At 40.1% G+C, this 17,498-nt stretch overlaps 1 protein-coding gene and 1 long non-coding RNA gene across 2 annotated transcripts in view; one reads left to right on the top strand and one right to left on the bottom strand.

Moving 5' to 3' along the window:
• Nucleotides 1-17,498, bottom strand: part of klf17 (Kruppel like factor 17) — an 86,405-nt gene that overhangs the window by 55,274 nt on the left and 13,633 nt on the right. The window lies entirely within an intron of this gene.
• LOC306827236 lies at nucleotides 12,372-13,746 on the top strand. The gene is made up of 3 exons (XR_013779600.1): nucleotides 12,372-12,957; nucleotides 13,147-13,676; nucleotides 13,707-13,746. It is a non-coding gene; the product is annotated as an uncharacterized lncRNA (long non-coding RNA).

The raw sequence follows: 17,498 nt of genomic DNA, 5'->3' as shown, positions 1-17,498 counted from the left end.
ACTTTTCTTCTAAAGAAAGTTTAAAGGTTATATTATTATTAAATGCAATTAAATCAAAACAAAAGATCATGTCAAGGCTCACGAGAGTAACTCTTAGAATCAGTTTTATTGGCCAGGTGTGTTTAACACACAAGGAATTTAACTTCGGGAGACTGTGCGCACAAATGTAAACATTAAATATTAACAATTAACAGAAAAATATAAACAAGTAATTAAAGACTAATATGTACAAGTCTCAATAAGATAATAGTGAAGTGGTGAGTAGTGCAGAAGGACTTTGCAACTGAAGTCCCACACCTGATGAAAACAATCTTGAGCCGAGTCTAGACGGACGAGTGAAACAGACAAACAGAAAATGTTTCCAGATGAGCTCATGTATCCAAGAATAATTTACATGACATTTTTACCGTAGCAGCACTTACAGCAACAGTAAGTATGTATGTAGCTGTCATTAACGTAATATCTGGTATTTCCACAGCAGCAATAAATATGTTGTGGTAGTCATGGTGACAGTCACAACAAGATACTACTTTTTAAAACTATACAGTAGGTAGGGATTTCTCTGGCTTTGATAACTGCTGGAAATATCTGAAGTAATGTAAGTCCTCAACAAACTAACAAAATATAATAAGTAACATTGGTTTGGTCCGTTTTTATGTTTAATAATTCTACATATTGTATCTTTAACTCTACAGTATACAAATTACTGAAGAACTCTGTAAATACACTCAAACATCTGAGGATGTCCATACATGTCTGCAGGTGTTTTATTAGATTTGGGCAATCACAGAAACTGGAGCCCCAGCTGTGTTATTATTTTATTATTTTTTTAAATCAGTTCCCTGGAACTGGAATCCTCTGACGGGAAGATGTGACTCCGACATCACGCAGCTTGGCTTTATTGGACATCCTCCAAATTAGTCACCCCCAGCAAGCTCATGTGGATTTCTGTGCTGTATTTGCACACGTGTACACATGAAGAGCAGCTCACACACGTGTTTGTATATGATTCGTCATTTTAGACAGAGTTCTTTAGACTTTGTCTTCTTAATTGAATTCAGCAGACATTTGATCAATACCACCCAACGGTCCATGGAAACAGATTTATCCCAACTCTTCATAAGTTCACATGACAGTACTGCTTCTAGTACAGAGACTTGCTTCTGCTAATGCTTCTGTCTCTACTCTGTTGCCACATCTGAGATGTTCCATTCCTGTCATTTTACATTTCTTTAACCATCAATTCATTCATTCAGTTTCTCCAGTGATAAAATAGCGGGTCCTAGCTGGTCCTAAGATATTCCAAGACAAACCTTTACTTTTCTATGGTGTTGTAGATTTTCTTACCTTATCAAAATCAAGCTCAAGCAGAAAATGTTCAATTTTTAAATATTTGATTGTTTTGTGATTATACTTGACAAAATACAGGCTTTCAAAGAAGAATTGTAACAAATGGAATAAAATGAGACACAACCAAATTGTCTTATTAAAATAGAGGTCCAGTGTAAAGGAAAACACTTTGTGGCAGTTCTAAACTGTCAAATTGGATTTTTTTTTTTTTTTTTTTTTTTTGAAACTTTGAAAAAATTGCATATCTTAGATTCAAGCAGCACAGTGTTTTGGTCTGTTCTCAAAGTTCAGGAAGCCTTTTGTCAATCTTTATGTATGTATAATAAATGAAATGTTCTGTATTCATCCAGTGGCCTGATAGAGACAGAACCTCATGCAGGGTCATTACTGACCTCTCAGACACTTGTTCAAACCCGACGGTGCTCAGAAACAGACTGAATCAGAGCCAGCCAACCAAGTGAACAACAGCAGCTGCAAACGTGTGACTAACATCCAATCTGCTGCATCGTTCTCAAATGATAAAGACAAGTTATGACTAGAAGTAGATACAGAGAGGTCTTTTTAACACCATCCAGAAACATTTTTAATATGCAGGCTCACTGTAACTTATTACTGCGTTTTGTGTACACATGTGACCTGCATGCCTAATCCTTTTATACTACATTCATCTCCCGCCCTGTTATGGTTCAACACTCAAACACACTGACAGTCATTTCTAACAGGTGTTGGATGAAGTTTAAATTTTATCTGATTAAAAATAGCATCATAAGGCAGATGTGAGTTTGGCTTCAATCCAAGAATAATTACCCGCTGATAGGGTTAACAGGTACACCTGCAGAATGAGGAGAGCAGAGCAAACACAGGACACTGAGTCCTGTTTCTGTGCCGACTCAGAGCTAACTGCACATATTTGCATGTTGTCAGCATGGAGCAGCATGTGGAGACATTTGGAAAGTCAAGTCAGGCTGATGGTGTATTCTGTACAAGTTGGCCCTCAAGCACACTTCGATATTTACATGAACGTAAGTATGTGCTAAGTCCTTCATAAACCAAGTGAGGCTGTGTGGAGGGGTAGACTGTGTTCTTGTGATTTGCAAAGTTTTTCACACTCCAGAAGACTTTTGTTTTACTTCATTAAAAGAAAGGCATACTGTAGGTTAATAAACATTTGATGTCTGTGTCCATCTTGAGAGTGCCCTGTAATTATGCAACCAAGCACCCAATATTTAGAAGTCACCAGCTGAAAATTGACCCAACAAACACTTTTTTAAATCTGTTTCATAGACATTTGCTGAAAACACCAATTTGTGTCTCGTCTGTCTGCCTCATTAATGAGAAAAGTCCATCCTCTCCGTCTTTGGCCTGCTCCACATTTCAGAAAATGTGTGGTCAAACAGGCTTTGTGGAAATGTTCCCTTCATGACATCACAAAGGGCAGTAACCCCTCCCCCAGACGGGTGACACTACCACAGTTAGGTGTTTGTTCTGCCCTCTGAGTCTGCTTTCTCACCATAAACAATAACACATGGAGTGAGAAAGCCCAAACCACCCAAGTCCTTCCATAGAGGGGCGTGGTCAGACACAGCTCATTTACATTTAAAGCTACAGACACAGAAACAGCCTGTTCTGATCAGAGCTGAAACAGAGGGGTTATAGACATGATCAAATACAGGATCAGAGTGGATTAACAACAAGAAACGTCACAGACATGTTTTGAGGAGCTCTGAGACGCTGGTTGAAAAGGAGGCGAATATGTGACCTCTAAAGTTGACTCTTAAAACTAACATTCCTTCCTCTGTTTGTCGTCCATTGAGCTCATAAAACACAATCAACTTTTCAGAGTTTCAGAATCAGAATCGTTTTTTATTGCCAAGTACATTTACATATGCAAGGAATTTGTCTTGAAGTTTCTGGTTATTAAATGCTTTTTGCCCGGTGCTTATTATTCTGCATCTTGCAGACCTGTATTTTAACTTAGTCTTGCATAATCCTGACTTTTGTGATTGGTCTGTGATTAAGAAGAGGAGCACAACATGGTTCCAAACTATAAGTATTTTTTCATCAAAAAGCGCTGTGAGCGCAGCGGCAAAAAAAACAGGTCCGGTCTTATCGTCCACTCCTGGTGGTAAGTTTAGTGACACACAAGAACAATGAAGATAAAGTCCTGTTGAGTATTAACTTAAAAGTTTTTGTTTGTATTTTCATTGTCTTTACACATCAGTCTTCTAAAGGTTATTTACAGTATGCTTGTAAGTCTGATTTTCTGACGTCCGATGGAGCATCCAGGCGAAACATTAAGATATACGCAAGAAGTCTTTATACTTGCTGCAGCGTGGCGTCTGTTTGGTGTCTGGCTCGCAGGATTATGATCAACACAAACACAGAAGCACGAACACAAATAGGCAAACATGGATCAAGGCACGTATTGTTAATTCCCCAGAGAATCAGACCACAAACCGACTCTGTAATGCAAAGAGGAAGCGTGGGGTCTCGCTGCCGAGGCACTTCAAAGGCCCCAGATGGGACGCTAATTTGCTCAAGGAGATCTTTTATTTAGATGCTATTGCAGCCGTGGCACCACAGCAGCGCTATCACACATCTAAGGAAGCAGCACAAGTGGAAGTTGTTGTGTTGGAAACCTTCTCATTTGACCTCTTTTCCTCCATCTCCATCCAAACTCCTCGTACTTGTCCATGCAACTGTTTTTTTTTTTTTTTTTATCTTAAGCTTGAGTGGGAAAAATATACAAAGCATGCATGTCTGACATAGTTCTCGTCTCCACATCAAAACAGCATAAACACTGAAGATAACAGCAGCACATTTGTTTGTCATACGCTGTGATATACATCTCCATGGCATGCGTTGTTTTAGTAAAGCTTGCAAGTGTCCCAGTGATTCATGTCCTCTCAAAAAGTGTTACCCCCCCACTTGCTATTTTCTTTGGTTTCATTTTTTTATGTTTGTGTTTTGTACTTAAAATATTTTAAATTAAAGCGACTCAAGTAAAATTAGAACTACATATACAGATAATGAACAGTCTATAAAACATCACAGAAACCTTGTAAACTCCCCTATATGACTGTTGTATTACTTACATTGTGTGTGTGTGTGTGTGTGTGTGTGTGTACGTGCGTGCTTGTGTGTGTATAAAGGCCTCGTTCCAAACTATCATTAAGTTCATACAGACAACTCATAAACATAATTGACTGATAAGGAAAAGGAGACATGATGAGTTAGCCTTGACTTATCCCTCTGCAGCTCTCTCTCTCTCACACACACACACACACACACACAAACACACACACACAAACACACACACACACACACACACACACACACAAACACACACACAAACACACACACACACACACACTCACACTCAAAGGTTATCAGAGGCCATGCTGTACATAAAAGATGATTCAGATATGTCCTCATACAGGAACAAAAACGTGTGCACGCGCACACGCACACACAGACACTTGACTGCATTCCTGACATCCTGGTAACACTGTGTGTCGACTCAAACACACAAAGGTGGCGTGGTGAGAGAAATTATATGAAGACAAAAAAAACTAATAAAAAAACAAAGACATGAACACAAATGTAAAAGGAGAGGAGAAAATCAAAAGCTTAGGTACTGTATAGGTTTCAAGAATTACAGACTGGGGAAATCAAGCCAATAGTTCAGCACATTTCATTTCATGATCACTTTATTCAAACAAACATCTGTTTCCTTTAAGCTCTATGTATACATGAAGCTTCTGGGACATTTGACACATTCTGTTTTTACCAGAAACATCAAAAAAGAAAAGTCAGATATCTGCTGTTCAGGTCCTCAGGAGAGAACTCAGTGCAACTTAAAGATGTGATGGGACCCCATTTAAACTGAACTTATATACTTGGGTTCAAAGCATCACTGCACTTGAAATCGTCTGTGTGTCCCATAGGAGAATGAATCAATAATATGACTGGATTGTTTGAAGAGATGTGTGCAGATACTCATTGTTCTGTTTGACCATGGAAACCTTTCTGCTGAGCACTATGATAAAATATCAAATTCACTCAGTGAACACTGAAATGTGCTGCCCTCCGGTGGATTGTCTTAGAAATGATGAGCCACATTCCTGGACTTGAGGAGCATTGCAACAGGGGTTGTCAGTAATATCTAAAGGAACAATGCAAAAAAACATTTATTTATCATACAGCATTTGAAGAGAACGAGCCACTAAATGGAGCAGCTGGAGAAGCTTCTTCTTAAAGGCAGCTTAAATTAAACCCCTCGCTGCAGGTGCATATCAGCCTGTTTCAGGTGACGTTGTGCAATAGGTAGAAATGTGAGAACTCTCACACTGCAATGTACACTAAAGAGACAAGTCCCCAAACATTACATAACATTAGCATCTGCATGCAGGCATAGCTGCTGCCCTCGTTGTCAGTCAGTTTAGATTACAATCTCTGATCAGTGACCAAAGATAAGACACTTGATTGTTTGGATCACATTACATTCGGAAACATTACAGAGTGTTTAAAGGCGAATCATAACCGATTGTAGTTATCAGAGATGTTTGTATGGATTATTGTTAAAAAGGAGTCAATAAAAGAAATTCATCTTCCGGGTAAAAATAAATAACTGATGTCTTCTCTTACACAGAAGCTGGTTGTCAAATGGGGATACCTTTAGTAAGGTTATCAAAATGTTGGATCCTACATGTTTGTCAATGATACATGATCTGTTTTTTTACAGTTTCAATTAGTCAAAAAGGTCAATATCTTAAAAAAAAACCCAATACAAATTAATCATAAGACGTGCATATGAGAGGAATAATTTCTGTAAAATACTATTACATTAAAATAAAACATTGATACTTTTTTGTGAAATTTCGAGATTGTGCACAAATTTTGGATCAGAAATGATCCCATATTGGTTGACATCAACTTGTACTTTGTTTCCATGGTATCAAAACATAGTATCATGGTATCAATGATACAGTTTAATGTTTGCTAGCATCGTCTACAAGATTAAGATTCTTGTAACATGTCAACCCTCGAGTTCATATGTCGTCATCGTCTGATTTGAAAGGTGAAAGGGAAAATCAATCAAAACAACGTTATGAGAATAAAACCTTTGTGATGGTTAAAAGAAAAAAAAACAAACAAAAAAAGCCACAAACTGAGCTATGGTTTTGATCAAATTCACTGAGGGGAAACTATAAAGTCGAGGCGACACAATGGAATATGCGTCATAAAAACACTGTGTCGTAAAAACATGAGCGCACACATCCTGATGTTGCAGGTCATTCGTGCTGTTGTGATAAGATCAGCCTCATAAATGAGTATGAATGGGTAGTAAAAACCTGACTCTTTTAATGACTGGATCTATTTTACAACTGTCGACCTGAACTTGTGCAAGACTATGTGCTTCAACAAGAGAATAGCTGTGGGGGTATTGATTTTGTGGCATGCATGATAAAAAAAACTCGCAGCAGGTAACAAATCACCTACACAGATCATATCAGATGCATCGTATCACAGTCCATGCATGGACTGATACTTTACAACAATATGATGGAAGTAGCAATACAAGCAAAGCATTCATGTTTGCCTAAAACAGAGAGGGAAAACAACAGTGCAATGACCTAAAAAAAAGGTCATGACTGACTGAGGAAGTCAAAAGAGAGTTTGTGGCTGTTTACATGAACCTTTGCTATAGAGTTTAAAATGTCTCAGATGTTATTTGACACTCAGGTTCAGGGTCACAGTTTCGTCTGTAATAAAGAAAATAAAGTAAGACCTGTGAGAAGTTTACGTATATTTATTTTTTTATTAATTCAATCCTTTTGGTAAAGTGGATGTATTGTTTTCAATCTGTCCACCCTTCTTTTCTTAGGTCTGTGTAGCTGTAATACATAGTAAGACTCCTCACAGCAGCAGCTCTATATTTAGAAAGGAGCAAAGTGTACATTGTGAGCTGAAAAGCAAATATAATGCATTTTCAGACTGCAGGAACTTCTTCATAGTTCGAGGAACTGTTGGAACCCTCCTCTTTTTTTATTTATTCTGCACCACAACAACTCTGAACTATTTTAGTTCCTAGAGCTCCGTTAAGAGGGATGTTTGTAGCTCCTGCTTCAGAGTAGAAACCATGGCGGTATGAATGCAGAGAGAGAAAAAGTCCCCATGGTGTGTCGTTCTCAGGGAACGCTTAAATATAGTTCCTCTTCAAAAAGTCCTCAGAACTGTTTAAAAGCACTGTATGATTTGTTGAGGCTGAACAAATAAACTGTATGTGTCTGACATTTTCAAGTAAAAGTCTATAGCCGATTAGTTTATCCAAATGGAAAGGAATGTGTAGGCTGCACCGACTAAAGTCTTGCTCACACTGTAGGATAATCGGGCTGATTTCAGGTCCGATCCCAACAATCACAGTGTGGCTCCTGGCTCAAGGCCGCTCGGAACCAATCATCGGCCCAGATTATCTTACACTTCCTTCTCTTTCAACAACTGCTGTCTTATTAACAATTGTCAAAGCTCCGTTCTGATTTTACTCGTACAATGTGAGCTCTCAGGTCGTGCACATCAATCTGGTCGTACAGTGTGAGCACCTAAATCGAGGTGTGGTCAGGCATCGTAACTGGTTCAGTCGTGCAGTGGGCTGACGTTCCACCCCAACTTTTATACAATTGGGGGAAAAATCATACAGTGTGAGACAGGCTGAACAGAATATCAGCAAGATTTTCAACATGAAAGGTTGGTCAGCTATTCATACCCTGTTGTTGTTCTGTCTGACCTCAGCTTTAATTAATCTAAAATAATCATCAGCATGTCTGAATTCCTCATTGAACATTTAAAGAAAAAGGCTTTTAAATGACTACAGCGGCTTCATAACATCCATGAGCTGGTAGTCATGTCAGGTGCTCATGACCTGTCCGTTCATTGGGGGACCACATGCAGGACAGATAACATTGGTGGTAATTCTGGAGTCTGTTGGGGCCAGAAGCAAAAAACAAACAAACTCACAGCTAGTTAAAATAGAACTGATTCCATCGGACCTAAAAAGCCATTTTTCTAATAAGCTCCAAAACCAGCTTTTGAGAAAATGGAGAGAGGTTCGAGTGCAGAGAGGTTGCAAGATCAATGACGGGCTGGCTAAACGCTGAAGCTTCTGTGGCCACAACTTGGCAACTCACATGCACACGGACTTTAGGGCTCTCTACAAATGTTTTTTATTTGGACTGCAGTACAAATAATATGTGTCAGAGTCATGTATTGCTCCTTTCTGTAAAGGCAGCTTTAATGCCCACCACATCACACATTTATAATTTAAACCAAGTAGTAACTGTTTACATAGCTGTCAAAATCTCAAATAATAAAGGCCCGAGCTAATACTTTGCTCATCAGGACTGCATCAATTTAAGTATACACTTTACGGATACAATTTTTGATGGCAGATAAGGGCCGTAAACAATCCTCAAATGTGCAGAGCATTGTGCAATTTATAACAGAGGTGTAAGTATATACTTTAAAACATGCAGTTTGTATACAAATACACTTTCTCTCTCAAACAAGTGCACACATTTTCTGTCTCTCTCTCTCTCTCTCTCTCTCATATGTCAACCCTCCTCTTGGTTTTCAGTATCAGCAGGTTTGATCATAACATTTCACTCATCTATCTTCTATTAGAGGATCAAATATCACACACACACACACACACACGTGGCTTTTGTTACAAACACAACCTGATGAAGATCATACAGAATATGGTAGAGCATTAAGACTCTGCTGTGTGTGTGTGTTTGTTAGGCACATAAGAACAAGTGTGTGATCAAAGCTAACAGGTCTGTCTTCGCTGTAGGTTACAGGAGGTGACAGACACATACAGACAGACATACAGAGGACATGTTCAGGTCATGCGTAAGATTACAGTCAGTTCAAGTCAGAAGTCAGTTCCTTGTAGAAAGGTAGACATCTTCAGTTTGTTGAACATTAAAGTATTACAATATAGGTATTACCTAAACTTTTTGTTCGACAATATTGAAGCCGAAATACCTGCATGACAGTAGCTGAAATGTTGAACTTGGGCCAGGGCAGACTTGTAGAGCCACAGAAATGACGGCACACTTCTTCAGCGAACCAAAGAACACATTTAAGAATTACACAGAAAAGAAGTTTCAATATTCTCGTGCAGATTTGAAACGGCAACAGTTCGTTGTCTAGTGTCCATCTTAATAAGGTTTCCTAGTGGTAAAGAACAAAAGAGCTGTCCATCAATTTGTGAATATGGAGGAGGTGTGGCTTTACCTACACTGCAGCCAGTCAGTAGGAGGAGCTTCACTCTCGGGGCTCACCGTTTGTATTTTGTCTTATAAAGTCTCTTTTTTCAACGCTGTTTAATTACTGACACAATATCTATCTATCTACTGTATCTATCTATCTATCTATCTATCTATCTATCTATCTATCTATCTGTTACGTGTGGCCACTATGACTGCTGATCTGGTGGCTCTGTGAAGGTAAACAGCGGGCTTCATAATCATGTATATGAAGAAAATGAGGGTACATTGTTCCCTGAAGGAACCTTGTCAAGTGTTCTTCTGATTGAAAGTGCAATTCAATTTGAAAAACCAGGGCCATTCAAAGAGTCCTACATTAGAGTTAAAGAGGGTCGGGCAGAGAGCTTGCTATAGTTAGCTGATATTGTATACTGCGCTCGCCATACTGTAGCTAGTAGAAGTGCAAACTCCCAATAGTGAAAACAAACGGAGCTAAAAGAGCGACAGAGCTGCACGTTGTTGACATCACTGAACACAAAAGAAATTGTCACGCAAACTTTTTACGTTTCTGTGAGAGTACATCAAAAACAAGGCGAGTATATACCAGTGTGACTTATATTACGGATTTTACAATGAATTAAACTTGCCTGTAGTTGTTGTTGATATGTGGACTGTAAAAGTGAATCTTCAGCACAGCTGGAAACAGTCAAACCACAACGCTCCTAACTGAACCAGGTCATGAACTTCTGAACTGTGAATGTTATCGCTACAACTTTTGCCACAGTTTGTTTTTTTATACCATTATATTTTATTTATTTTTTTCGAATACTGTCATGTACCATATACTTGGTAAAATGGCATGACAGTAGAGTATAATAAAAAAACAACAAAAAAAACAGATCAGGCCCAAGCCTAGATGCTACTACTCGCACTTAGCCCCTATCCCCAGTATTTATTCTCGAAGACACTTGAGCTGTAAACCAAAGGCTCCTTATTTATGGAACTTCCTGTTCCATAGTTTCTTGTTACCTAAATTCCTTGTAATTGCAAAACTGCTTTCCAAATCCCAAATTGTTGTTAGCAGCACCGAACATCTCTTAGTAGGAAAATCAAAAGTCATGACAGTGCAACATCTTCTGACAACATTTCAATCAGTGGTTGTTGCCAACCTGAATATTTGGCTTTGATATTTACCCTTTTAAACTCAGCATGTCCTTGCCAGCGTCCTTGCAAATAACACTTTCACGCAACAGCAATTAAAAAGTACATGTTGACACTGTGTTGTCATCTTGTCCCACATAAAAGTCACATCTTTAAAACAACTGTGTGTGCTTGAATCTTGCAACTGTCAAATTTTTCGATCTTTACTGTTTGAAATGTTGGAAATTTAAAAAGTTATACTCTGACACCTTGAAGGCCTCTCTTAGAACTAGACGTTTTAAGATTGTGTAAGGACCTGAACCAATAAAAACAAGAATGTAGCATGAACAAGATGCCAAGAGTGATACAGCAAAACATTATGCAAGAACTCATAATTATTAAAAAGACGCGATGATGTGCTTAGCAACAGCACTTGAACACAGAAAAGAAAAAAGCAGTCTGAAAAATCCTATTGTTTCATCAGTATGTTAAAAAAAAATGGCCCCAGACAATGCAGCATCTTGCATCTTTAAAATATGAGGATTTTTGAAACCACCTAAATCTGTCAGCATCTGAGAAGTTCTTTTTCTTTCTAAAACAGCTGATCAGATATGTACAGAGGTTGGACAATGGTGCAGAGATGCCTTAAAGCAAGGCCAGGATGCATGTGTTATGATAGCATGTGCTAAAAAAACAGTCGATAATAAAGATAAGTCACTCTACTTGACTTGAGGTATTAACCCTGACCTGAACCAAGCACAGTTAATATCTCACTTCATGCTACAATTGTAAGAGGGTGACAAAACTATCCCTTCTTGAACTTTATTGTTCATGTGAGGAAATGGACCTGGGATCTCTTTATGAAAGTTGTCTACTCATAAAATGGGGCCTGAAACTTGCGTACGCCACTTCCCGCATAAAGTCTGCGATCCATCAAAACAAAGTGATTAGGAAGATTTGTGCACCAGGAGGTAAACGCTGACTTATGTGTGATCAGACGGGACAAAAAGGAGACACAGAAGGTGAGGTAATAATAATAACAATGTTGTGGAATTTTTCCCATTACCAAAGAGTGAAAATAAAGAGTGAGAAGATCTATTTAAAAAGGAACCCCAAGATCGATCTGGTCTCAACGAACATTTATTCGAAGGCAAGATAAGCGTTCGAAGACCCCTCTCTCACACGGTGAGGAGAGAAAGAGGCCCCGAGAAAAGGCAAACATGAAAACTTATACATTTCCATCACATTACACAGATCACTCCCCCATCACGCCATATAGAGCCACTGCCCACCTGGCAGGGCACAATCTATCCCCTAGTGTGAGAAAAGAGACCCAAGGCTGAGAAGGAGATAGAGTCCAGTGAGAAAGAGCCTGGGTGACTCTTCCCACATGTACAGAGTGTGAGAAACAGAATAAAGGGAACAAACTGATGGGAAACAAAACACCCAATATACTGTGCATGTAGTATTCTAAGACATTTCAGATACATTTCATATGACAGATTCTATGAGACCTTCGTAGTACACATGGAGTAAAATTTTCCATAACATTCCTCCCTTTTGATTACATCTTAATCACACCATATGATACTTGGGAAATTTTCTTAAATGTGTGTGTAGTCACAGCAAACCAAACATCCGTACTTACAATGACAATGTGTAACCACTTCAAGTCAAAACTTCATAAAGGTACAGCATATCAATATTTACGGATTATAGTCTTCTTCATCATCACTGTCGCTGCTGGATTCTTACAATTCTTAATAACAGGGGAAGTCATTGAAAGGAGTTGATATTGAACAGTTTGATTCTCTAGGTAATGAACCCAAGCTCTGGTGCAGGAATAACATAGGGAAATTTGTCGCGCTCGAGCAGGCAGGAAACAGGGAGGAGGACCCATGTGCAGAATATACTAATTTATTTAACAAAAAGGCAAACCAAAAACTAAATCCAAAACGTCTCAAAAAACCAAAAACCAAAATCCAAAAACCAGGAGACGAAAACACAGGGAACAACCAGAGATGACGACATATGAAAGACACTGACAACGACAATGACCCGACAAGAAACTGAGGCAGACACAGAGACTAAATAGACACGGGGTAATCAGACCCAGGTGAGACTAACGAGACAGGTGAGGAACATCAGGGTAATCACTAAGGCGGGAAACACAAGGAACAAAGAACACTGAGGACAAGTACAAAGTACAACCTGACACTGACACCACAACCAAAACCAGATATACAAAATAAAACAGGAAACACTAAAGACTAGACTTGGAAACATTAAACACTAAACTAAGAAACTGAAAACACAAGTAACAGGAAAACAAGCCTACAGACAACGTAGAAGAACACAAGGACACAGGGAAACACACTAAGGACAGAATGAAACTAGAAGAACCAGAAACAAAACCAAACCATGACAAAATTCATGCCTTGAATTTCCCTTGGGATCAATAAAATTTCTATCTATCTATCTATCTATCTATCTATCTATCTATCTATCTATCTATCTATCTATCTATCTATCTATCTATCTATCTAAAGAAAAAAACAAAATCAGCAGCACAATTCCAATAAACAGCAAATTTATCATAGAAGAAAGAAAGAAAGAGCAGGAGTCATTAAGAGGGATATTACATCCCGCATTGGTACCCAAATATGTGCTTTTGGGGTCTTGACAAGTAATACAGACAGAAGGGTTAACAAAGAGGTTGAGACCTCTTTTTTTTTTTTTTGTACACTGATCGAGATCGAACACAAAAAAAACATTAGTCGGTGCAGTAAAGGTGTGAGGATCACGAAGAACATAATGACTTCCGTTACATTCTTCCTCCAGGGGGAAGATTCACAGTCTGAGTCTGATTTCTTTTCCAGTGAAAAGTTTGAGTCTGATTTCTTTTCCAGTGAAAAGGTTGAGTCAGATTTCTTTTCCAGTGAAAAGGTGTGGAGTGTGGTTGCTTTTCCACAGTAGGAAAACAGAAGTGGAAACGCGTAAAAGTTTGAGTCAGCAAGCCGTTAGAAGGAGTGGTATGGGGCAATAATCCCAAAACTATGCGGTTGCTGAGTGTTTCGTGTTTCCACCTTTAGTGGGAGACGCATGGACAGGGTCTCTCCAAAGGGACCCCCACAAGGGGAGGCACAAGATGGTAAAGGCAACAGCTCCAATGGTGGCCACACAGGAACGCACTGAACACCTCAGAGTAATTATGGGCTGGATTAGGGGCAGCTACTGGGCTCTCCAGTGAAGAGGCGGCAGTGGCTGGCGTGAATCCACGTGGCCATCTCTGCGACCTTCAAACGGTGTGGGTCAGCAGAACCTGGTTCGGACCTAACCGGCGGTTGGACTTTCAGTGGCGGTGCCTGTGGTCCTTCACAGCAACCCACTGTCCTGGCCAGAAGGTGTAGAGCGGTCCAGAGGCCGCTGGAACGGGTAGTGCAGCTTTCACCGCCTGGTGGAGACAGAAAGGGACCGTGACAGACTTTTGCCATATTTCAACATGCTACGTTCTAATAAAGCAGTAGATGTTAGTTAGTTTTGTGGAGTTAGTTTTGTGCTGGTTTCCCCTCCAGTGTTATCTAGATGTTCAAACAATATTTCATAAAAGTTAAGTGAGGTGCGTGCATGTGTGCGTGTACGCATTTACATGAGAACAAGCAGAAGTGCTTTTGTCCAGGGTATCTTGGTGTCTTCACAACATTCAGCCAATCTGCTTTTAAAGTGCCATTTTCACGCTCACAGCGCCACCTGACTGTAGATGGGAGGCACAGAGTGTTTTAAGCTTGAACCCCTACAGAGCACTTACTTCTTGTTCGGGCTTTCTTAATAAAATGGATGCCATTATCACTGGAGTTAAGGTTTAGGTATGTCCCACCTTGGAATGATCTCTGTCAAAAGAGCTTTTGAGACGGCACTTCTGTCAACATGTTTAGTTAGAAATGCTTCGACACACATGGAAAAACATGCAAACCACAGTTTCAAATATGTTTACAGTCAGATTTCAGAGAAGAGCGATGTTTTCATAGTGCTTCAACGTCATGAACTACGCCGAAGGGATAACGGGAGTTAGTGTAGATCATGACCGCTTTAGATGCTAATTTGCAGGCCTCAGTTAAAGCCACTAGTTCTGCTGTTTGTGCAGAGTAATTAGATGACAGTGTGCCAGAGGCCCACACATTGTTTTCAGAGCAGACAGTGTATTCTACCCTCTTCAGTCCAATGTCAGAGCAGGAGGAGAAACCATCAATGAACGGGATTAGGTCAGGGTTAATCAGCAGTCGGTCAGAGAGGTCAGCACGAGGTGTGCAGACCTGACAGTGACATTGGGGAGGCCAAGCAAGATGGTGGAATAGCGCAATCACCTGGCAGCAGACAAGTGTCATGCATTTCGATCAAGCAAAATAATAAACATTACGAGAAACAAGGACTGTAAGATTGAAGCCAAAAATGTCACGTGAAGCTTAAACAGCTTCTTCAGCTGCTAAAAAAACAAAACCAGGAAGTTCCACAATCACAGGGTCAAGTTTGGATGAAAAGTAGGCCACCGAGCGGCGTTTATCACCACGCATTTATAACAAGACAGAAGAGAGAAATCCTCCCTTTTCGTCCACCGTTTCAACAACAGGACAGGAGGGGTCAGGAAGACCCAAGGCAGGTGGCGACTGAGACAGGGCTTGTTTTAACCAAAATCAGAATCAATTTTTATTGGCCAGGTATGTTTAACACCCAGGGAATTTAATTCAGTAGACTGTGCTCTCTCTCTACAAAATAAATATTAAATAATAACAAATAGCTAAAATATAAACAATAGCTCGAAGGAGCGCTCAGCTTCAGGAAGAAACATGCAGAGAGAAACTGTACACTCTAAACAATCCTTCCTGAGGCTCCATCAAGGACACACAGATAGCCGCCACGTGGGCGCTCCAAAACAATGTTGTTAGAGTCAGTCTGTCAGTAGATTGTTTGTACCATTGTTTTCCATAAACATGGTCGAAGTCATTAGACGCATGAGAGGTACAGAGTAAGTCAGTAAGTCACTTGAAGTCTGAGTCAGGAGCAACTTTTCTTTTGTCATTTCAATAAATTGATGGGTCGATTGTCCTAACTGTAGTCTCAACTCATAGATATATTTCAGTTCAAATGGGGCCCATTGTACAGCTGTAACACGTGTCAGGATCATCATCATCAGGTCCATGATGAGAAACCAGAAATGAATGACGTATCTTTAGATTAGAAACCCTTTCTCTAATGGTTTCCCCAGAGGCAGATATAGAATAAATCTATCTGCCACTATATGTAATTGGGGTAGACAAAATAAATCTGTGATCTATGATCACAGAATGAGTAGCCTCAAAATCAACCATAAATTTAACCAGTTTCCCCAAAATTTCTATCGTAAAAACACAGGTTCGTTTTGAAATGCGGGAGAATCAAATCAAAATAACATAAGTACCCAAAATAAGTAAATAAACAAAAGTTCCTAAAACATAAGTGAATAAACACAAGTTTCTAAAAAATAAGTAAATAAACACATTTCTAAAAATAAGTAAATATGTTTCTAAAAAATCAGTAAATAAAAATATTTCTGAAAATAAGTAAATATGTTTCTAAAAAATAAGTAAATAAAAATATTTCTGAAAATAAGTAAATATGTTTCTAAAAAATAAGTAAATAAAAATATTTCTGGCAGGGGTTGTGTTTGTAACTCTAAGTGTGTTAATGCCTCCTGTGTGTGTAACCTATGTGAATCAGTAGAAGCAGGCGCAGTGTGTAGCAGTGTGTGTGTGTGTGTGTGTGGTATCTCACGCCCCTGGGCAGGACCCTCAGCAACCGGGTTGACGTCTGCACCTGGAGTCCCAACCTCCCGTCCGTCCCCACCGGTGGCTCCTCCTTCAGCTCCTCCTCGCTGCAGGCAATCGTCCCTTCGACGGCCAGGTTGCCAGCATGGTACACGTCAGAATGTCAGTCAAGGGCTCTGCCCCCTTCGCATCCGTGTCTTTGGGACAGGCCCTGGAAACGGGCAGCAGCTTATGCAACAGTGTCTCTCTTTTCTTTTCTGCTCCCTTCTCGCTCATTCACCACGTCCTGAGCGTGTAAAACGTGTCTTTGGAGCTCTCCATACCGTACACCATGACGCCATGTCTGCCCCGCAACTTCAGATAATCCATAGTGTGGTTGCAGAGGAGGCCTGAGTGACGGTTAAAGGCTTCCGTCAGGCAATGCAGGAAATCAGCAGCTTGCTTCTCTGGGCTGCATAACCCTCCTGATAGCGCTGGTATCAGTGTTTCTGAAGAATTCTTCTCTCAGGTCTCGGGTCAGAGTAGCAACAGCAGCTTTGTATTCCAGTGTCTGTGTTATCCCAATCCGGATGCTTTGCTCTTTGGTCTGGAGCTGGCAATGTTAGGGCTGTCATAACGTTGCGATGTTGGAGAACCGTCAGCTGGGCCCTGTTGACCACGGGGAGGAGGCTGGTCGTCTGGTTCCGGCTGGTCTGGTTCCAGTGGTGGCAAGGACGGCGGCATGGGAGGGTAGGAGTCCAGGTCCAAGTCCGTCACCCTGAGGGCCTGCAATGGTGCCTGCAATGGGGCATATAAGGAGACAGGCGTGAGGTATCACTAGACCTATATGGAGGTGGGCTGAACTGGTTTTTTTCTTCCAGTTACATCTCCACCTTAAACTCGTCCCTCTGCCATCTTTTACATGACCTTTTTTCCTCTCTCTTTTTTTTTCAGCGAG

This window comes from Symphodus melops, assembly GCF_947650265.1.
Source record: "Symphodus melops genome assembly, chromosome: 7".
Taxonomy (NCBI): Eukaryota; Metazoa; Chordata; class Actinopteri; order Labriformes; family Labridae; genus Symphodus; species Symphodus melops.
Note: the sequence above shows the minus strand (reverse complement) of the source record. Positions and strands in the feature narration are given on the sequence as shown.